We start from the raw sequence: 10,074 nt of genomic DNA, 5'->3' as shown, positions 1-10,074 counted from the left end.
TTCTTCTTTTTGAGCTCCTCTGTCTTCTGAACATAATATGCTTCGTTTTTCTCCGTTTCCTCTTTCTCATTCTGCTTCCTTAGCATGCATTCTTTTGCGAAGTGGTTTTTACCATGACAATAATTACAATCATAGCCAGAGTCACCTGGTAATTTCTTTTCCTTCTTTTCTTCATTATTATGAGAGTTCTTGTAACTCTCATCCCTTGGTTTTTCTGAACTGGAGTTGCCCTGTTTGAAATTATTTATGTAATGATATAAATTCTTTTTAAAGAACTTATTGGGATTGGACACCATTAGAGCCTTGTCCTTTTTCGAGATTTCACTATCCGAAAAATCAGATTCAGAATCTTCTTCTGCTGACTTCTTCCCTTTCGTAACCAATGCCAATGATCCAACACTGGAAACAAGCTTCATTTCCGTAGAAACTTCATCTTCGTGAGATCTCAGAATACCCACAAGTTTGGCCAACGAATAGCTTTTAAATTGTTCGTGTGCCTTAACTACGGAAACAATAGCCTTCCATTCAGATCAAAGTCCATTCATGAATATGACTTTTTGTTTAATAACACGTCGCTCAAGATTATGTTTCAGCATTCTGCTTAACAAATGGTTGAAGCGGTTGAACGTCAGATCTAACTTCTCATCAGACTTTTGTACAAACGATCCAAACTCAGATAAGAGCATTGTTTGCAAAGAGTGTTCCAAATCAGCATCTCCTGAATACAACTCCTTCAGCCTATCCCATATACCTTTTGCAGTATTACTTGTACTAACAAGACGAAAAGTGTCTGGAGGAAGAGCAAATCGAATAACTCTCATTGCTTTTATTTTGCTCATTAACTTATCCTTCTCATCTTGTGGAACGTCAGTATGTTCAACAATCAATGCATTGTAATCCGCCAGAGTCTTGATTACCTTTTTGGTGCCCGTATGTATGTACATATCTTGTGTCATTGCATTCCATATAGTGGAACCATGTTCTTCGATTCCAAGAACGTAGTCTTCAAAGTGCAAAGCCCAGACTTCATAATCTTATAGAAAGAGAATTGGAATCCTTGTCGTGGAACCAATACTGCTTGAGAGATTAAACGAAAGAGAGTGAGGGTCTTCATTAGGCATATTGTCAAGAATTCACTGAAACAAATATAGAAGTAGATGTGTAAAACGTGAATCGAGTTCAAGGGAAAAATCAAAGATCTAGATCTGGAATCTACAATCGTTTGAGACGATTGAGACAACAAGATAAGATCTGAGACAAACGTAAAACCCTAACAAAACCCAATACTTGACAGAAGAATAGCGAATTAATTACACTATCTTCTGCTCTGATGCCAATTGTAAAAAACAATAAAGAATATCGATAGATTCTATATTAATGACGTGAATTAAAGACAAGAAACAATGATCAAAAGTATGTCGAATGATTAGATTCAGCTCTAGAAGAGTTCTTAAATATGGAACTTCTCTATGAGAGCGTACAAACAACGTTTAGAGTTCAAAGACGTCACCCTAAAATGTTACATGCATGCACTATATATAGATTGGACTAGATAGCAGATCCGAACATGGAAAAACCCATTTCAGAATAAACAAAACTATACAAACACACATTTGACACAATACATTATAGACCCAACCCAATCAATTTTAGCTTCCTCACCATCATGATAAACTTCCATATGCCTCATTAGAAAAACACCACAATCAACATTGTTATTTTTTGTTTGCCAATCAAATTCTAGTATTTCCAACTTCATTGACCGAAAAATATTCAATTTCGGATGACCAATAATCTTCATAAACTGATGGAACATTATTTTCTACAAAAAAGAAAAATAATAATTATTGTCTTATAAAAAATATACAAAAAGCTTAAATAATTACCAGATATCAAGATATTTGGAAGGTATCCCTGATTTATTCTTGTCGTTATCAATAATCTGCATCTTTTGATATTTTAAGTCAATCACAACTAAGAAAAAAATGTTCTTTCCTAAGAGTTGGAAAGAAAACATGTTTACAAAAATAAATAAAAAATTAGATACTAATTAATGTAAAATACATTAATTTAAAAAACAAACAAAAACTAGTAAAAATACCAAATTTAAAGAACGCAAATGTTTGACACGGAGGAACTTTTGTAAATAAGCTTGAACTCGTTCAACAAAACATGTGTTGAAATTACCATTCTTTCTTGAATGTAACTTTGTTTTAATATATGAAAAAAGTTAGAAAATACAACATATTGTACATAAAACAAATTGAATAAAGAGTGAAAAATAAAAAAATGGATCATACCATGAGTGAATAAGACATGAAGAACCTTGAAGCAACTGTTAAACCCTTGTGTTTTTCAATATCATTCATCAAAACAGGACATATATCAATAACACCAATATGGAACCTACAGTTCGGAATCAACGACTCCATCATAGACCTTAAACAAACACCAAATCCATGCTTCGATTCATAAACTTTTTCCCTAATAAAAAACATTATGATTATTAAAAGAAAATTAATAACATATTTAAAACAATATGAGATATTAGAAACCAAATACCTTGAATCTCGTACACCCATAAACAGAAACGTTGCAACCTTCACTTTGTTACGTCTCAAAAGTGCATTTACATTAGTAGGAATTTTGTAATATGAAGAACAAAGAGTTGGATTAGGTTTCACATCTCTCTTAGGTCCACTGGGATCCACTTCTATATATTGAATTGGAATAGGAGAAAATAAAGTATGACCACTCAAATTCTGAGATGAAGTATTCACTGGAGTTGTTGTAGTATATGGTGTTACAAAATGATCTAAAGGACAACTAGGATCCAAAATTCGAAGTTGACTTATAATTTCACAAGCTCTATTCGCCTCTTCATCAAAATCATATGATTGAGTAAATTCTATATCTTTAGATTGTTCCTTAACAACATGTGAAGGCTCAATTACACAAACAACATAAGGCTCATTTGCATAAACATGGGAAGGTTTATTTAGAAAAATAAGGGAAGGATCATACAAAATAGATGCAATTTTAGAAAGTGCATATTTCTCAATTTGCCTAAAAAAACATCATCATCTAACATTTGGGTAAAACTAACTTGATTATGATCATGAGTAACATGCACTTCTTTATTGACTTGAACGAAATCAACTACTACTTCATTAACCATATTGTTACCAATCAAAACACAATCTTCCAACACAAGAAATTCTGAAACATAATTAAACTCAACATTCCTTTTTTCGGCATAATCAAGAAGGTCTTCATTTACAGGAAATTGACATCATGCAACTTTGATACACTCATCTATTTTTGGCTTCAAATCATGAAAACTTTTAAACAAACTATCAATATTCAACTTAAAATCCTGAAACATATATATATATATATATATATATATATATATATATATATATATATATATATATATATATATATATATATATATATATATATATATATAAAAGAAAGTTGATATGATATAAGTATTTAAATAAAAAACAATAAACCACAAAAATAATAAAACTAATAAAATAAGGATCTATTAAAAAAAATTTAATATTAAAATATAGATCATAAATATTGAAAATTACCTTAAAATACTTCTCTTTATCGGGACCTTGACCATATTCATTCATCACAACTTTTCCCTTTCTAGAATCTATAACAAATTAAATAAAAAAAAATTAAAACAACATTTTAAAAAAAACAACATATTACAGAAATAAAAAGGATATTAAAAGAATTACAAGAAAAAACAAAATACATCTTTATTTTGATGAATTTTCTACATCTTTTGATTCTTTTTTACATTTCTCAACTTTTTCATTGGACTCAACTTCTTCATCGGACTTTGTTTATGTATTAGACTTTTTCTTTTAACAATACCAACACGTACTTGATCTACATCATATATTGAGAAGATTAGCAAACGTCAACAAAAATAGAAATGGAAAATATATAAAAACAAAATGAATCTTAAAATGTAAATACAAAAACAAATCTTAAAAATAATTGTGATGTACCTTGAGTAATTAGACGATTGCTTTTCAGATTACTTCTCATAACAACTACAAAAGGCATATGATCAATATCATCTTAAAAAACAAAAATAAAATGACTTTAATTTAATAAAACTTGAATATAAAAACTTTTGAGTTCAATGAACAACAATATAGTAGTAAAATGATAAACCTTGTACATAAGCTTCATATGTTTCAATAACGTAGACTTTATCATAACCTCCTTTCTTAATTATCTCTTTTAGTTTAATATAAACTTTTCCAAAAACCCAATAAAATGTAGCAAGGAATTTTCTTTCTTAAGTTTGGGAATAGGTTGTAGTGACATTAAGATACAGTAACTATACATTGCAAAAAAAACACATAAAAGTTAATTAGGTTAAAAGGATAAATAAATATAGTAAATAAGATAAATATAAACAAATAAAACTTACAAAAAGAAATGTGAATGGACCTACAAGTTATGATGGACAATCCATATTGAGTTTACATTTGCTTTCTTTCAAACATTCAATAACAAAACCACACCAATCAAGATCCTTAAAAGACACAACATCTTTAGGATTCTCCAAAAAAATTAGTTGCATGTTCTTATTGTTGGAGCATCAATCATGATGGTAATATATGCAACCAAAAAATGATTATAAAACTATTACCCGAATCAGTATCTCGATTAATAAAGGAAATCACTTCCTTATCATCCTTTACTGTAAATTGAGACCTCCAACTTTTAATAACAGGAACACCATGATGACAATGAACCTTCTTTACAACATATCCCATTGGTAGTCAAAATATATCATGTACATCCTTTCTTATAATGTGTATTTTCTGATTATTGATTTGAAGGCCATTTGAATTTGCAACATAGTTCTCAAGAACCCAAGAACATATATCCATTTTAAAACCTTTTTTTACAACAAAGTACTTAATAAATCCAAAAACTATATCTTCAATGGTTTTCTTTTGATTATCCTTAAGGATTGAATATATCTTGGAAACAGTACCAGAAGCATTTCTAAATGTTAAAAGGAATTTTTTTGAAGGACTAGGTTCAAATGATGGTTGGGATACAAAATCATCATCATTTCCACTACACTCAGAAACATTGAGCTTCTTTTTCTTAGAAACAATACTCTTCTTATGAGAAGAAAGATTTATCACTTTTGTTTTCTTATAAAAAAAATTTATTAGAAAAATCACATTTCTTCTCAGAAGAAATAACTATAAGATCATTGTTAGACTTTTTTGATTGTCTAGGAAGAGACAACTTCATCCTCTTTTTACTAGGCTCTGCACATAAGAAAACAATAATAATGTTTTACATGATCCAAAATATAAACACTAAATCACATTTCTTCTCAGAAGAAATAACTATTAAGATCACTGTTAGACTTTTTTGATTGTCTAGGAAGAGACAACTTCATCCTCTTTTTACTAGGCTTTGCACATAAAAAAAACAATAATAATGTTTTACATGATCCAAAATATAAACACAGACAACAAAAAGATCATATTAAACATATATAACAACTAACAAATATAAATGGATCATAACTTATATAATCAAGAACAATAAGAAATACTTGGTGAACATATGATCCACTAACATCTCAGTGTTTATTTTAATTTCTGGGAGAACCACTCCTCTCTAATGAAAGTGATAATCATTCAACTAATATTGAATATTTTGTGTGTAATTCGTGAGTATCAAATTAGAGTGTAACAAATATGATGGAAATTTGATTCAAAACAAGTGAAGATATAATACATTACAAGATATTTAAAAACATATATTCAACGTATGATCCAAACAAAATAAATAAATAATAAGAAATAAAAATAAATAATGAAAAACGAGGGTTTACTGATTTCATTCAGAAATTTGATGCATATATAGGAAGAAATCGAAAATGTAAACAAATAAAACATAAGGATCAAATGATTTGAAGAACATGCATAACATATGATTCACATCAACTACTCTATGAAAAAAATGACAAAAATTTAGCACATATCTTCAACATATGAACAAAAACAACATAAAAACAAACAATAAGAAATAATAATGAAATTAACTACTTAATTAATATCAAATTACGAAAATAAAAAACCGAAAAGATTAATCATTATAAAAACTTATCATATAATAGTAAATAATGAAAAACTAGGGTTTACCTACTTCCATTAAGAAATCGAGGCAAATGTATGAAGAAATCGATACGATAAACACCAGAAGAATGACGACTCCAAACGATTTGAAGAACACACAGTGATTTCCGACTATTACAGACCAAAATCCTTTAATGTTGATCGACTTAACAAAGATTTTTTGAAAAATAACAGTCGGAAAAAGATTTGAACTTGATTTCACAAAGATCAAAATGAAATTAGCTTCCAATATCGATCAATTAGTCCTCGCGATTTGAATAAGAACAGAGAGAGGGTTTAGGAATGAAGAAAGGGGTTTGATTCGTATGAAGTCGTCTAAGCATAAACATATAATATCAAATAACGAAAATGCCCACAAATATTTAACCCTTACTAGGAAAAATGTCAAAAGTTCCACTTAGTTTCAAAAATGCCACCGAATTTATTGAATAAAAAAATAAATTCCAATTAATTTCAACCCTTTATTTTTAATGATAAAGGTCGAAAACAGACCTCGTGGTTTCTACCAAATTTTAGGTTCACACATATATATATATATATATTATATATATATATATATACCCGGAAAAACACCAAAAGTTCCACTTAGTTTCAAAAATGCCACCGAATTTCTTGAATAAAAAAAATAAATTCCAATTAATTTCAGCCGTTCATTTTTAATGATAAAAGGTCGAACTTAGACATCGTTGTTTCTACCAAATTTTGGGTTCACACACACATACAGACACACAGACACACACACACACACACATATATATATATATATATATATATATATATATATATATATATATATATAGAGATGTAGGTTCATATGTGGATGAACAAATATTATTTGAACGAAGGGACTAATCAAAATTCACAAAATAAATAAATCATTAATTAAACCAATAAAGGTAAATTAGTAATGTTACATATATATTAAATAATTTCCAAACTTAAAACAAGATCATATTCCTATAAAAACACATTTTGTTTCCCGAGTACTCATTGAAATAGTATCATAGTTACACACGAACACCAACATCTCAGTCCACGATATTGGCCGCCGCTACCATCACGAAGGAAGGGAATCTCCCGCAGCCCCTACCACTCCTACGCCACGGTCGCACATCCCATCGCAACCCAAACGTCACCTTCGGATGCACTCTGCCACTTTGATGGTACAACTCTTTTTTTATTTAAATCTATTTAGGGTTTTTCTTGCGTAGAGTCTCAAGGAATTTTAAGTATCAAAAAAAAAAAACCATTCGTCGATTAATCTCTTTTTCAATTAAAACTTCAAAAGTTTTTTTTTTTGTTTATTTGTTTGTGGATCGGTTCAAAAGTAGAAGCCATTTAGCTTTTTTTATTATTATTTCCTTTTTCTTTGTGCGTCCAAAATATGAACCTAAAAGCTTCTTTTTGTTTTTGGTTTGTCGTGGAATCAAACTAGAAGCATAACAAACTTCTTGTTATATGAACACAATTGAATAAACAACTATTGTCCTTTTAGGAAACAGGTAAGATAAATCATAAATGACTGAAAATATGGTTTGATTGATGTGTTTATAAATAAAAAGACCCAAATTCGTGATTGAATAGTTGGGGACAATTCATGATTGGGTATTAAGGTAAGGCATGAAATGAATTGTATAATTACTTTAGTTTTTGTTACATGAAAAATTGGCAATGATGGCATGACTGTGATGGGATTTATACAGATTACACATTTGTGGAAAATTGTATTTATATATCTGTGGTTTTAGCCACCAATCCCATTACAAAGCGATTCTATTAAACCGTATCAATTGATTTTCGTTTCATATTTTTTGTGTTGATGCACATGAACTGCTCAATGAAATTGATTTTCGTTTCTTATATTATGCCCCTGTCATGATATTTTTTAATCTTTTTGTATTTCTAAAATATAAAATTATAGATTTAGTACACTTTTAATTTATTAAAAATTATGAAATTCAACAATAAGGAAGTTTTATGATTTGAACAAGTTAACATTTCTTCAGAATGGTTGAAAAGGTTAACACTTTTTCATATAATTTATTTTCTGGTTCGAAGATTACATTCTATTAGAATAAATTACATTTATTTAACGTCTACCATATTCTATTAGAATTTATAGTTTTTTTTTTTAAAATGCAACAAATATTTTAATATTTGAAAGTTGATTATGTTTTGTTTGTGGGTTTAGGTTTCGAAGAGGTTATTATTGATGTGGGAGAGAAAAAAAACATGAAGAACGAGAGTGTATTATAGGCAGAATGTATTCTGCCAGAATTTGTAAAACGATTCTTAGCAATAATTTTCTTTTAGAATGGATTAATGATTTTGTTAGATTATTGATGTTTTTCTCTTTTTAATTAATCATTCTTAGTTTTAATCTTTAAGAACAAATAACATTCTTAACCATTATTGGTCATATTTTTAATAATTATTGTTTATAGTCTTATTCTTTAAGAAATTAAGGTAATCAATGATTCTTAAAGAATAAAATCCGTTTTCATATAAAAAAATCGTATTTTTTAGATAATGTTATTCTTGATATGTTGTATAATTCTTTAAGCATGCTAATTATCATAAATATCTTGAATGGAATCATATTATGTAAGAATAAAATTGGAAATATCTTAACTACTATATGACTGAAATTATATCATTCTGACAGAATAAAATCGATTATTATTAAAAGTTATGTTAAAACTAAAACTGAATTAATTTAAAAAATTTAGATTTTTAAAATTAAGAGAATTAATTATCCTTTTAAAATCCAAAAATTTCCTTTTTTAAATGTAGTTTAATTGACCAAAATACCCTTATGTTGAAATTTATATGATTATATGGTACATGTTATCACATCGTAATATCATAGACTCTCATATCATGGTCATTCATTTTATTCATCCATTAGTTCAAAATTATCCTTATGACTACACAATAGATGTCATCCAACCTAGCCCTATATATATATATATATATATATATATATATATATATATATATATATATATATATATATATATATATATATATATATATATCATAATCACATACTTTATAAGTATCTTGAATAAGATCATTTAAAATTTTAGAATTTTGAGTAGTTTGTTTTGAATCTTAATGTCCATGTGTAATTTTCACTTTGAATTTAAACTATCCATATTCAAATTTTTTTTTTTTGAAGATTGTAGACATAGTGTACTATTTTTCAAAATGAATTTAACGAACCGGGTACACTGTATTGGAATCGCTACCCGTGGCTCTGGTTTTGGTTCCAACATTTTAGCCTATGCTCATCCTCAGTTTTCTTGAGATGAGATTGGTGAGAATATTGGTTCAATTTATGTTCGTAGTAGAAAATATAATAATTATGTGAAATGAGTAGTAGATGGAGTGGTATTTGTAGTGGTAAGTTTTAAAAATAATAAACAAATAAAATCTCAACTAGTTGGGAGAGGAAATAAGGAAGAAAGCATCGCAGTGACACCTTAATACCTTGCGATGTACGGTTTCGCTACACCTATCCGCCTTATAGATAAACTAACTTAAATAGATTATTATTAAGCTACATTTTTATACATTTTCAGTTAGCGATAATGTCATAAAAAGCCTTAAGTTTGGTCAAAAATATCGGTTTTACGCTCCGACAGATTCTGGTATGTTTATGCGGTAAACTCGCCATATTTTGTCATTTTTGATCTTTTTACTTGTAATAATAAGTTTCAGGTTACCATGAAATATTATTTTTGACAAAACCCTTAAGTTTACAAATATTTTACGAAAAAACCTTTAAGATTATAAATCATAATAATTGTCTGGAATAAGTTGTTAAGAAGTCTCAAATTCATATTGATAAATAAGGAGTGATATCTCT

At 28.2% G+C, this 10,074-nt stretch overlaps 1 long non-coding RNA gene across 3 annotated transcripts; it reads right to left on the bottom strand.

Annotated features, from left to right (window-relative positions):
• Window positions 1–1,404: 1,404 nt before the first annotated feature.
• LOC145135779 (uncharacterized) lies at window positions 1,405–6,196 on the bottom strand. Of its 3 annotated transcripts, none has more exons than XR_013720035.1 (7): window positions 4,035–6,196; window positions 3,776–3,912; window positions 3,603–3,670; window positions 2,563–3,341; window positions 2,301–2,484; window positions 1,887–1,948; window positions 1,405–1,822 (listed from the first exon to the last, which is right to left on the bottom strand). It is a non-coding gene; the product is annotated as an uncharacterized LOC145135779 (long non-coding RNA). The 3 variants fall into 3 exon arrangements; XR_013720037.1 differs by having other exon boundaries at window positions 1,887–1,942; XR_013720038.1 differs by having other exon boundaries at window positions 2,563–2,713.
• Between the last annotated feature and the right edge of the window lie 3,878 nt (window positions 6,197–10,074).

The sequence above is a fragment of the Lactuca virosa genome, chromosome 9 (assembly GCF_052849685.1).
Source record: "Lactuca virosa cultivar CGN04683 chromosome 9, Lactuca_virosa_CGN04683_v6, whole genome shotgun sequence".
Lineage (NCBI taxonomy): Eukaryota > Viridiplantae > Streptophyta > Magnoliopsida > Asterales > Asteraceae > Lactuca > Lactuca virosa.
The sequence above is the reverse complement of the archived record's forward strand: the minus strand, read 5'-3'. Positions and strand labels throughout refer to the sequence as shown.